The sequence below is a fragment of the Rosa rugosa genome, chromosome 1 (genome assembly GCF_958449725.1).
Source record: "Rosa rugosa chromosome 1, drRosRugo1.1, whole genome shotgun sequence".
NCBI lineage: Eukaryota > Viridiplantae > Streptophyta > Magnoliopsida > Rosales > Rosaceae > Rosa > Rosa rugosa.
The window spans coordinates 70,657,306-70,670,613 of record NC_084820.1 but is presented as its reverse complement, the minus strand read 5'-3'; the positions used below and the strand labels follow the sequence as shown (position 1 = coordinate 70,670,613).

The following is a 13,308-nucleotide window of genomic DNA, read 5'->3' as shown; positions in this document are numbered from 1 at the left end:
AGATCAGATACGTCTTATACGTGTATGCATATATATGATTTGATGGCTAAGATGCAGAATGCAAGCCCTCAAATTAATTAACAAAAATAAGCTAAATGTATGTAGGCATATACGTATGTTATAAGATCTATGGAAATGGAGATGAGAGAAGGGGAAAAGAACAAAACCCTAATGTCGGGGCGCAGATGGTTGTGCCATCTTTCTCTGCATTGTTTTCCAACTCTGCCATTCAGCATCTTAGCAATTTGAGACCATTTCTTAATCCCATGTCTCTCCACCAGCTTTGTTAATAGTCTGCAAATTGAAGAGAAATTTAATTGCATCAGTACTAATACCAAATTAATTTTTTATCACTGACAGTAATTACCAGACATTAAAGTGATCCTTCAAAGAGAAAAAAGTTGATAGTAGTGATCAAAATAAACCAAATTAAAATAAAACAAAACACACAGTAGACCTGTCTTCCCCGGGTGTCCATTGCCCCTTGATGATCATTGCTTCGCGCTCCTCTTTACTGGTTTTATTCATATAATGCCTCTTCTTTTTGCGAAGATCATTTTCCAACGGGGTTATGTTACAGGAGTACTCATCGGCCAGCGTAACCCCAGGCGTAGCTGATTCGATATCTTGGAAATTGACAAGGGGCGGAAGCTGGACATAGCTAGCCTCTTGTGCAGCCACAGGCAGCGGCTGCAAATCGGGCATCTGGTGGTGGTCTTGATGACGATGACGAGGAGCGTCATCGTAGTCCCCCCAACCGCCATGCATGACAGCCTTCTGGCTGTCTGCAAACGAAACAGCTGATGCCGCGGGGGTATAAGGGAAAACATTGACATCGTTTGCTTGCTGGTTGGGATGATGATGATGATATGGCTGGTTGTAACATGCATCAAAAGGATTAAACCCTTCCATGGTTGCGAGATCAATCCCACAGAAGGTTTTTGATGAAGATCCCTCAACGGTGGTACCATCGAAATGGTTACCACGGAGGAGAGGAGAGCTCTGGTGGTATTGATCTGAATAATTCAGATCAATCCCCCTGCTGGCTTGGTTTTCAAAGTGAGAGGGGTTTTCAAAGAGAGTGTTTGGCTTGTAGTCACCATCAGGTGAATAAGGTTTGAAAAAACGGGTGTTGAGGTCGAGATTCCCCGGATGAGGCTTCTGCTTCATCCCGGAGAAGAGGGCAGAGAGAAAAGGAAAATTCTCCTCTCTGATGCTTGCTTCTAACTCCATGCAAGTAGAGAAAGAATTCAAGGGAGAGCAGAGAAGGAGAAAGAAAATTAAGAGCTCTCCAGATAGAGAAGAAAAGGAAGGGTGGGTTAATGTGCTTGGGTGTGTAAATGAGGGGGTTTTTTATTAGTGAGAAGAGAGGGGAGAGGAGAGACAAAGCATAGCAAAGCTCTATTTCAGTGGGGGATTGGGACCCACCACCTACCACCAGAGGGCTTTGAGCCATGAGAAATCAGACGGCTAATATTTGTTTCTGAAGATGACTGTTGAGCTTCTCGCTTGGTAAATTTCCTTCTCTTTTTTATCATTTTTTATTTTTCTAAAAGGTTAAGAAAAATGTATGTAGACATAAATATAATTTTTAGCTCCTACAAAAAAAAAATATATATATATATATATATATATATATATATATATATATAATCATTAGGTTGCTATAGGGTATTTTATCTTTAGAGAAAACTCAGTTAGGGTTTAGTGACATATGGCGAACATGTAGTAATCTTAGCTAATCGCTATGCTAGCTTTATGGTGTGAGCTTTCTTTCTTGCCAAAATTCTTTAAAAAAAAAAAACAGAGAGAGATTTCTAACACTATTCTCATGGTACTTTTGTTTTCACTGCCATCTCTCTTTTATAGAGAATACTTTGCAAATAAAATGTTAGTCATGGCTTGTTCATGGTTATTTGCAATGAGTAGATGATTATCAACCATTTGATTCTTGAAGTTTTTTTGTTAATTAATACCTTATAACGTTTGTATTACAATAATAACAAAAATTTACTGAAATATTGTACCCTATTATTTACCTTTCACACCCTTAAATTTGAAGGTCTGAAATATGGTAATAATTAAACAATTAAATTAATATTCCATACCCTCAAGTTGATTGAGATGATGTAGTGTAACTATATGTTGCAACTTCACTCCCTTAATTACTAAGAACACATCAATGGAGAACATTTCTTTGAAATTCCAACTAAGAGAAAACACATATCCATTTCATTTTGAACTAGTTGTAGCTTTCAAATTTTATCTTAACAATGATAAACTTCACTAGGAAACCTGCTCAACTGACTTTTTTTTGTTTTTTTTCGGTTTGGTTATACTTTCAAACTTATCTACATTTTCTCACAAGCTTATCTCTGATTTTTAATATACTACTTAAGTGCCGGATAGTTCTTAAGGGGCAGGTGCATGAACAATAAGCCTGCCAATTCATGTAAAAATCATAGACAATCCCTCTTTAACTATTACATTTTACTTGTTTAGTTACCTCTCACTTTTCCTTATAAGAAGATTAATTATTTTCATTTTCTTTGTTTATATAATCTTTTATAGAAGGTGGAATCTCTATCCTCAGGAAGGATCAAAATTCTGGCATATATTTGACCATATATGCATGCATTTTTGAATGGCCCCAACTGAATTGTATTTATTACAAGCATCCAAATACTGCAATTTACATATATGATTATGTGTTGAAAATATATTTACAGAAAAACCAAGTGCTCAAAATCAGGAATTAGGGTTAGGGCAATCAAGTAATTCCACGTTTGAGTTCTGTTATAACTTGTGACCCATATATTTTGTCCTTTTGGTTTTGGCAAAAGAAGTTGATGGGATTTTGTTTCCTACAAGCTGTGTGCAGTTAAGGCAAATGAACCTAATTGACATCTAATTTTTTTTTTTTTTTGAACTCAACCTAATTGACATCTAATTGAATTAATGTTTATATTAGTATATTTATTTTCTAATAATTAAGGTATTTCCAAATTTTACTTTAGATTTAGATTTACAGTTACATTGTGTCACACCCCGAATTATGAATAATAAAATTCAAATCCGAAACCTGAATAATTACAATTACAAAATCCAAATCTCGAAACTTCGAGTTCATTATTACAATTCACTCTCACAATATATTGTAAAGCTCAAATGAGCATAACACACCTCACAACTTACAATTGCTGTAAAACTCTAACAATTGCTCTAACCGCACGATCACCGTCCTGGTTCTCCTGTCCTGTAGGATTACCCGCTACACAATTTGAATAGTGTACCGAGAGTTGCAACAACACAAAACCCGGTAAGCTTTTTACAGCCAGTATGAGTAAACAAGAAAGAATTGTTGATTTATTTCTTTACAATTAATATAACTCAACACAATCACCATAAAAGGAAGGATACTCTTGAGGCTCTCTTTTAAGAACTCATTCTTAAAAGACTCAAGTATCCTCAACACTTCTCACATAAGACCCCTCACAGTCTCAAGTAACCTCAACATCACTCATACATGACCACTCACAGTCTCAAGTAACCTCAACAATTCCCTCACAACACCACTCAACAATTGGCAGACAGACTAGAGCTCTAACTGATCGTTTCCACCTACCCGGCGCGAGAGCGTGGTTCACGATTTAATACTATCAGTTCCACCTACCCGGCGCGAGAGTGTGGGTCGCTGATAGTATGCCATGGTCACCCCGTGACCTATTGATCTCCACAGATCACAACAATTTATTGTTCCTCAACAATAAAACTCAACATCTCTCTCAATATATTGTTTCTCAACAATAAACTCAATACCCCTCACAATATATTGTTTCTCAACAATAAACTCAATACCCCTCACAATATATTGTTTCTCAACAATAAACTCAATACCCCTCACAATATATTGTTTCTTAACAATAAACTCAACACAACTCCAACAATACATAATATTTCACAACTCCAACAATACATATTATTTCACGTAAATAATATATATACATAGACATTCGCACAGGAATGTCTATTAATACCAACTATAGTTCACACGCATTAAAAATATAAATTCATTTTATACTTAAATTCATTTTCTTACCTGTGAGCCGCAGCCCTATGAACCGTAGTTGATCAAGTTCATATTATTTCAAAACAAATCTTTATTTCATAAACAATTTCCACACAATTACGACAAAAATCAATTAATTATATTCGGTTCGTAATATGAACCATGTGAGGTTTACTCACCTCTAATCCAGCTGCGTCTTCTTAACAGCTCAAAATTCGATCCACAATCGTCCACCAACTTAAACCGTCAATCACCTAGTCAGATACGATCTTAACTTAGCAATCATTCATAAACCACACATATACAACAATCCAACGGTCGGATTCTAAATTAATGATGATCCAACGGTCGGATCGAAATTACGCGATGATCTAACGGTCAGATCCTCACGGATTGCCCTTAGGAACATCCTCCAAAATTATCACGAAGATCCAACGGTCGGATCTTCCTGAATCGTCCTTACAAACATCTCCACAAATTTATACTATAATCCGACGGTCAGATTCTCACGAATCGCCCTCCAAATCACTATTTCACATTTATACGAAGATCCAACGGTCGGATCTTCGCCTGTGACCACACAAAGTCATCGGGACAGTCATACGATCAACATATCTAAATTTGAAGTAAAAACGATGGTCAGATCTTCGCAGATCGTAAACTTAAGATAAAACGTAAAAACGTTAAATAGTAACGTAAAAACGTAAATCCACTATTTATCAACTTTTTCTAACATAACCTTGTAATATATCAAAACGCTCATATGGATGCGTAGAACATAGCCTAGATAATAAAAATTCAAAATATGGTCGAATGCGCCGCCACAAGGGGCGGTCAGTGGGCGGTCAACGCGGCGGCCAACGCCGGTCAACCACCTCCGATGCAAAAGTCGTCAACTACAAACTTGTTCCAAATGACGAGCTGATCCACTTTCATAACTAGCATGAAGTCTTAAAACGAAAGGAAGTGGTCGGAAATTACCTAGAACAGTCGAGGTGACCGGAAAATTTCCAGAATCCGGCGAGAAACTGCAGAAAACGGCGAGCTCCAATTCGACGTAAAAACGTCAATTTAAGGCTTCGATTCCTTCTGAAGAGTTGTTAAGAAACTCAAGAAGAACACACTGGTTCAAGAATCACAGAAAAATATATTCTGTAGCTCGAGATATACCGATCGAAAGCTTCGGTGGTCGGAAAAATTCCAGAATTTTGCAGAATCCGGCAAGGCTCGATTTCGACGTCAAAACTTCAATTTAAGGCTTCGATTCCTTCTGAAGAGTTGTTAAGAAACTCAAGAATAACTCACTGGTTCAAGAATCACAGAAAAATATGGTCTGTAGCTCGAGATATTTGGATCGATAGCTCCGGTTTCGTTCTTGGCGGGGTTGACTTGTAGTTGCTGCTACGGGATGCGTCGCCGTGCAACGCTGCTTCTGTGGGCTTCAGGGGGTTGAGGCAAGCACGAGGATAAAGTTTTGCAAGGATCGGTGGCCGGTAGCGTGAGATATCTCGATTGGAACTAAAACGGGGTTTTAAACAAACCGGCTCTCCGCCGCCGCTGCCTGTCGTTCCAGGGCGTAAGATTGCCACAGACAGCTGCGCAAGGAAGAGACGAAGGCGTGGGACGTGACTTGGAATCGATTGATGGCTTGTGGAGAGAGAACAAGCTTGGAGAAAAATCTTCAGCTCCCTGGGTTCGGCCGAGAGAGAGAGAAAAAAAAACGAATTTTCTTTCTTTTCTTCTGGAGCTGGTACACCACCATCTATCAACATGTAGAGTATAAAACAACTAGTGTCGCACTACCTCTCTTATTGCTTGAAACACGGAGAGCACCTCAATCTTTTTTTTAAACAAAGTATTTGCCACTATAATTTGTGATAAAACCAGAAAAAATGAGGTACAGCAATGATTAATGTAGTGTAATTTGATTAATCCTTGCTACGAAATTAACAATTGAGATTTGACGTAATTTTATTTTCTACCAAATTTAAATGAATACTTCATTGAATAAAACTGCCGCCAAGTATTGCTCGATTGAAAATCGAGGTTATTACAATCTATCCCCCTTAAAGGAATTTCGTCCCGAAATTTACGCGCAAGTCAATTCCTCACGATTAAGGTTGACCTAACCATCGAATCTCCATCCTTTCGAAAGCTGTAGTAATCTACAAAGCCACAGCCCTTTGTATAAAAATACATTCCTATGGCCACTAAATCCTTTCATCACAAAAGTAAGCTCACACAAAATCATCACAAGGATCCTCACATAGATCTTCACATAGATCATCTTCCTGTACTGGCATACAAGCACAGTAAACATTCCCACAAAGCGTTTCGCTACTCAATTAGCATTACTCAAAACAATTCATTCCAAAAAGCACGCCAATAAATTATGTCACCCAGTGATGATGACTTGGGCTTACTCAATCCTTGGGCTAAGCACTAGGGCTGGCCATTTGGGCCTGAAGAAATCGGACCATCCACATTTCGAACCGGCCCAAACCAATTTGGGTTTAACATTTGGGCCTACCATTCGGCCCACCAACTTCCAGCTCGGCTACGGTATGAAATTGTACATACCGTATATATGTATGCATACCGTACAGACCGTATATATGTATGCATACCGTACAACTGTATATACGTATGCATACCATACAGACCGTATATACGTCCATATATCAAGCATATACGAGATCCAAAAATATTTGTAAGAGGTAAGGTTCGAACTCCCGACCTCGAACACGAAGGTTTTGCTCCCAACCACTGAAGCAAGAGCTGCCTTCATTAATATATGCCCACGTGTTATATTTATTATGTCATAAGCGACATAAATAAAATAACGGGGAAGGCAAGGTTCGAAACCTCAACCTGCTGCACGAAACCTTTGTCCCCAGCCACTGGAGCACAAGCTGTGCTTAATATAATGTGTACAAATTTTATACTTATTATGTCATAAACGAACATAATAAAAATAAACGAGAGGCGAGATTCGAACCTCAGACCTCTTGTACACGAACTTTACACTCAACCACTCGAGCACAGCTGCTCACGTTATTATCCATACCAATCCTTTTATTTAACCAACTGTTTCAACTGTTTCAACAATTCGGCCCAAAACATCCAAGACTGTTTCAGAAACTCGGCCCATCATGTCCAAAACTGTTTCTGAAACTCGGCCCATCAGGCCTCCTCCCACAGCTACAGTGATGCCTTGATCCGAGACAGGCCCAAGTACGGCCCACTTGTGTCACGGCTTATCCCTTCCGTGATTTACGGCAGTCAAATCTGCTTTCGGCTACAGCTGTCTGCCACAGCGCCTCGAGATTCCCTCGGTCCCCTTACACGCTCAACACGCGCCAACAGCTTTTCCGGGTTTCGGGGCGACTTTAATCCAACGCGTGGATTCAAATTCTGAGATCGTTCATCCAACGGTGGAGATCTGTTCACCTTGTTCTATAAATAGGTGCATTCTGGAGACGCGACTGTTCACTCCAAAGGAAAAGAAATTTTCTTCCGAGCTCAAGCCTTTCTCTCTCAACTCTTCAGCCTTTCTCTTCTCAAATCCCCAGTTTTTCACTCTCAAATCTTCAATCCTTCTCTCTCAGATCTTTTCTTCCATTTGAAGATTCGATCTCTTCTTTCCTCTGAACTTTCAGATCTCCAATACCCCTTCATCGACCTTAATCCTTCTAAGGTCAATCTCCCACAAACACTCAACAACTTCGTTCTTCAATTTACACTTCCTCTCAACTCATCACCATGGAACCACGAACTCTGCAACTAATGGAGCTACAAACCCAGCAACAAATCAAGGATGGAGGAAACAACCAAGCAGCCGGGAGTAGTGCCAACACAGATTTCTGGCGAAGCCGTGCCAGGTGGGTTCCTACTCCAGATCAAATAAGGATCCTCAGGGATCTTTACTACGACAAGGGAGTTAAGACCCCAACTACAGAGCAGATTCACGAGATCTGTCTCCATCTGCAACAGTATGGACAGGTTGAGGGCAAGAACATTTATTTTTGGTTCCAGAATGTCAGGGCTCGAGAGAAGCAGATGAAGAGGTGCAATCAGGCTGCTCAAGTGCCCATGGGAACTAGTTCTCCTGGTACTGGTGGATCCATTGATCTCAATTTTGGGTCCACTGGTTCTACTGGTGCTGGTGGATCCATCGACATCAATTTTGGGCCAGCTGGTGGATCCATTGACATCAATTTTGGGTCCACTAGTTCTACTGATGATGGTAGATCCATTAATCTCAACTTTGGTTCCACCGATTCTACTGGTAATGAAGGATTTCTTGATTTAAATTTTGTTTCATATTCTTCCTCACACTTCAACACTAATACCAGTACAACTCTTTTGGCACAACAGGAGGACAAACATCCCTGCAACAACGAGGAGGAGATCACCAGGAGGTTGAAACTCTTCCTCTGTTCCCCGTGCACGGCGAGGACGTCTTTGGTAACCCGAAGACTACTTCCGAGGAAGGTAGCGCATTTGGTTACTATTCTGGTGGCTCAGGCGGTTACAACCGTGGATCTCCAGTTTCTCTTGAGCTCAGCCTCAACCCATCCGGAGCTACTAATTAGGCTTAGTATAGCTTAGTTCCAATTTCCTTTTTGTAATATTAAATCAATAAGATGGTGTGCATGTTTTCTTTTCTTTTTGTTTAACCAACAACAACACCAAGGATCGAACCTTGGTCACCCAATACTATTTTCAAAACCATAAACAACTCTACTGCACACATCAATCATAATGATTTATCACAAACAATCAATTAAGTTGCACAGGGGTCTAGCTAGCATCCTTAGAGTCAAACCAAACACAAACAATTTTGTCGTTAGAATTAGGGTTTAATAAAGCTAAACACATCCTGAGTTAGCTAGGAAAAACCCACATCCTTAGAGTTACTCATACAAATCTTATAAAATCTCAACCATTTCCTCTATTAATTTCTCCATTAAACTTACCACAATTCATACCCTATGAATTTACGATTTAGAAACCGAATCAAACTCCATATCGCATAGTAATTCACTTGAACCACTATGGATACCCAACAATGTCACTACAATCAATACCCAAAATTGCACTTAACCATTTCTCCTAAAATCCATCACCACAGAAACACACCCTCATCTAATAACATTTACAGAGAGTTGACTCTAAATCTCCCCATTAATTACCGACCAAGATCAAATTCCATTTCAAAACTTTAAGTGTCCCGCCTACTTAAACTTAAAACACAACAACCTCAAATTCACTTCAGTCCAACTCCATACTACGATCCAAAACTTAAGAAAACTAGTTCACAAAATCAATTTCCTTCACTTAAATAAAACTATGTCCACAAGTCATAGTCAGGTCAACAGACCAAGGTGTCCAAACGGAGAATTTCCAATCCCTGTTTACAGGTGTCCTACCACTTAGAATACAATCAAGATAAAGCCTAGCTTTATCTAGCCCCCATAAAATTCCTTGTCACACAAACTACCACTAAAGCACTACCAGCACTGCCACACAAGCACTACTACACAAGGTGCCTATTACATAAGCATTGCTACGAAAGCTGCTACAAAATCATTACTGGCACTGCCACAAACGCTGCCATATGCACAAGTCTACTATAGACATCAGGGAAAAACCCATACCTTTACTCATAACTTTTCCTTCTAAAAGTTCATCACGTTGTGTATATAGCGTCACTACAAAACCTTCTCAATCTATACTAATAACTCAATCTCACACAAGATTAGCATAGTTATCTCAAAGCCACTTTAAACACATCACCCATGCCAATTACCAAAACCCCACTAAGACATCTCGTTACAAAACAAGATATCTATTATTTGACATGTATATCTCATCCAAAAACATATGTACGTCCAACTTAAGAAGGCAAACTTTCTATCCATTAATACTCGTATCCACACTAGGTATGTGCATAGGTCCACATCATGCCTTCAACCAAACACTTCAACATCCAAAAGAACCTCACTTCCATAAAACAATCCTCGTTGACTTAACAGAGTTGAATCAAGAGGTTCCTATTCCTCAAGGATTGTAACTCGCGGCCACTGAACTTATTCCCATACGAACCTACAAGACAACTGTAAGGTTCTAAGTACAACCCCTTCGAATATCCATCACCTAAGGAGTATAGTATGCTTGGCTAATACATGTATAACACTTAAAACACAGTATAAGTCAAATACAAATTCATATTAACCAAGTCAATACTATAGGGAAGGTATTCACGTTCCTAAAACGACCTAGCGGTCTAAACAACTCCCAACACTCACGCATACCCAATGACTTAGCCAATACCGAAGAGCACACGATGGGGATCCGCTGCAGACGGGCCATCACTCGGAAGGTATTGACACATCACCAAATATGCACCTTACGCTCTGATACCAAACTGTCACACCCCGAATTATGAATAATAAAATTCAAATCCGAAACCTGAATAATTACAATTACAAAATCCAAATCTCGAAACTTCGAGTTCATTATTACAATTCACTCTCACAATATATTATAAAGCTCAAATGAGCATAACACACCTCACAACTTACAATTGCTGTAAAACTCTAACAATTGCTCTAACCGCACGATCACCGTCCTGGTTCTCCTGTCCTGTAGGATTACCCGCTACACAATTTGAATAGTGTACCGGGAGTTGCAACAACACAAAACCCGGTAAGCTTTTTACAGCCAGTATGAGTAAACAAGAAAGAATTGTTGATTTATTTCTTTACAATTAATATAACTCAACACAATCACCATAAAAGGAAGGATACTCTTGAGGCTCTCTTTTAAGAACTCATTCTTAAAAGACTCAAGTATCCTCAACACTTCTCACATAAGACCCCTCACAGTCTCAAGTAACCTCAACATCACTCATACATGACCACTCACAGTCTCAAGTAACCTCAACAATTCCCTCACAACACCACTCAACAATTGGCAGACAGACTAGAGCTCTAACTGATCGTTTCCACCTACCCGGCGCGAGAGCGTGGTTCACGATTTAATACTATCAGTTCCACCTACCCGGCGCGAGAGCGTGGGTCGCTGATAGTATGCCATGGTCACCCCGTGACCTATTGATCTCCACAGATCACAACAATTTATTGTTCCTCAACAATAAAACTCAACATCTCTCTCAATATATTGTTTCTCAACAATAAACTCAATACCCCTCACAATATATTGTTTCTCAACAATAAACTCAATACCCCTCACAATATATTGTTTCTCAACAATAAACTCAATACCCCTCACAATATATTGTTTCTTAACAATAAACTCAACACAACTCCAACAATACATAATATTTCACAACTCCAACAATACATATTATTTCACGTAAATAATATATATACATAGACATTCGCACAGGAATGTCTATTAATACCAACTATAGTTCACACGCATTAAAAATATAAATTCATTTTATACTTAAATTCATTTTCTTACCTGTGAGCCGCAGCCCTATGAACCGTAGTTGATCAAGTTCATATTATTTCAAAACAAATCTTTATTTCATAAACAATTTCCACACAATTACGACAAAAATCAATTAATTATATTCGGTTCGTAATATGAACCATGTGAGGTTTACTCACCTCTAATCCAGCTGCGTCTTCTTAACAGCTCAAAATTCGATCCACAATCGTCCACCAACTTAAACCGTCAATCACCTAGTCAGATACGATCTTAACTTAGCAATCATTCATAAACCACACATATACAACAATCCAACGGTCGGATTCTAAATTAATGATGATCCAACGGTCGGATCGAAATTACGCGATGATCTAACGGTCAGATCCTCACGGATTGCCCTTAGGAACATCCTCCAAAATTATCACGAAGATCCAACGGTCGGATCTTCCTGAATCGTCCTTACAAACATCTCCACAAATTTATACTATAATCCGACGGTCAGATTCTCACGAATCGCCCTCCAAATCACTATTTCACATTTATACGAAGATCCAACGGTCGGATCTTCGCCTGTGACCACACAAAGTCATCGGGACAGTCATACGATCAACATATCTAAATTTGAAGTAAAAACGATGGTCAGATCTTCGCAGATCGTAAACTTAAGATAAAACGTAAAAACGTTAAATAGTAACGTAAAAACGTAAATCCACTATTTATCAACTTTTTCTAACATAACCTTGTAATATATCAAAACGCTCATATGGATGCGTAGAACATAGCCTAGATAATAAAAATTCAAAATATGGTCGAATGCGCCGCCACAAGGGGCGGTCAGTGGGCGGTCAACGCGGCGGCCAACGCCGGTCAACCACCTCCGATGCAAAAGTCGTCAACTACAAACTTGTTCCAAATGACGAGCTGATCCACTTTCATAACTAGCATGAAGTCTTAAAACGAAAGGAAGTGGTCGGAAATTACCTAGAACAGTCGAGGTGACCGGAAAATTTCCAGAATCCGGCGAGAAACTGCAGAAAACGGCGAGCTCCAATTCGACGTAAAAACGTCAATTTAAGGCTTCGATTCCTTCTGAAGAGTTGTTAAGAAACTCAAGAAGAACACACTGGTTCAAGAATCACAGAAAAATATATTCTGTAGCTCGAGATATACCGATCGAAAGCTTCGGTGGTCGGAAAAATTCCAGAATTTTGCAGAATCCGGCAAGGCTCGATTTCGACGTCAAAACTTCAATTTAAGGCTTCGATTCCTTCTGAAGAGTTGTTAAGAAACTCAAGAATAACTCACTGGTTCAAGAATCACAGAAAAATATGGTCTGTAGCTCGAGATATTTGGATCGATAGCTCCGGTTTCGTTCTTGGCGGGGTTGACTTGTAGTTGTTGCTACGGGATGCGTCGCCGTGCAACGCTGCTTCTGTGGGCTTCAGGGGGTTGAGGCAAGCACGAGGATAAAGTTTTGCAAGGATCGGTGGCCGGTAGCGTGAGATATCTCGATTGGAACTAAAACGGGGTTTTAAACAAACCGGCTCTCCGCCGCCGCTGCCTGTCGTTCCAGGGCGTAAGATTGCCACAGACAGCTGCGCAAGGAAGAGACGAAGGCGTGGGACGTGACTTGGAATCGATTGATGGCTTGTGGAGAGATTACAAGCTTGGAGAAAAATCTTCAGCTCCCTGGGTTCGGCCGAGAGAGAGAGAAAAAAAAACGAATTTTCTTTCTTTTCTTCTGGAGCTGGTACACCACCATCTATCAACATGTAGAG

General features: G+C 39.6%; 2 long non-coding RNA genes across 2 annotated transcripts; both read right to left on the bottom strand.

Annotated features, from left to right (window-relative positions):
- Positions 1-3,074: 3,074 nt before the first annotated feature.
- LOC133706827 (uncharacterized) lies at positions 3,075-5,748 on the bottom strand. Its single transcript, XR_009844739.1, has 3 exons — positions 5,051-5,748; positions 4,249-4,323; positions 3,075-3,271 (listed from the first exon to the last, which is right to left on the bottom strand). It is a non-coding gene; the product is annotated as an uncharacterized LOC133706827 (long non-coding RNA).
- Positions 5,749-10,636: 4,888 nt separating this feature from the next.
- Positions 10,637-12,898, bottom strand: LOC133706821 (uncharacterized). Its single transcript, XR_009844738.1, has 3 exons — positions 12,512-12,898; positions 11,710-11,784; positions 10,637-10,732 (listed from the first exon to the last, which is right to left on the bottom strand). It is a non-coding gene; the product is annotated as an uncharacterized LOC133706821 (long non-coding RNA).
- Positions 12,899-13,308: the final 410 nt, after the last annotated feature.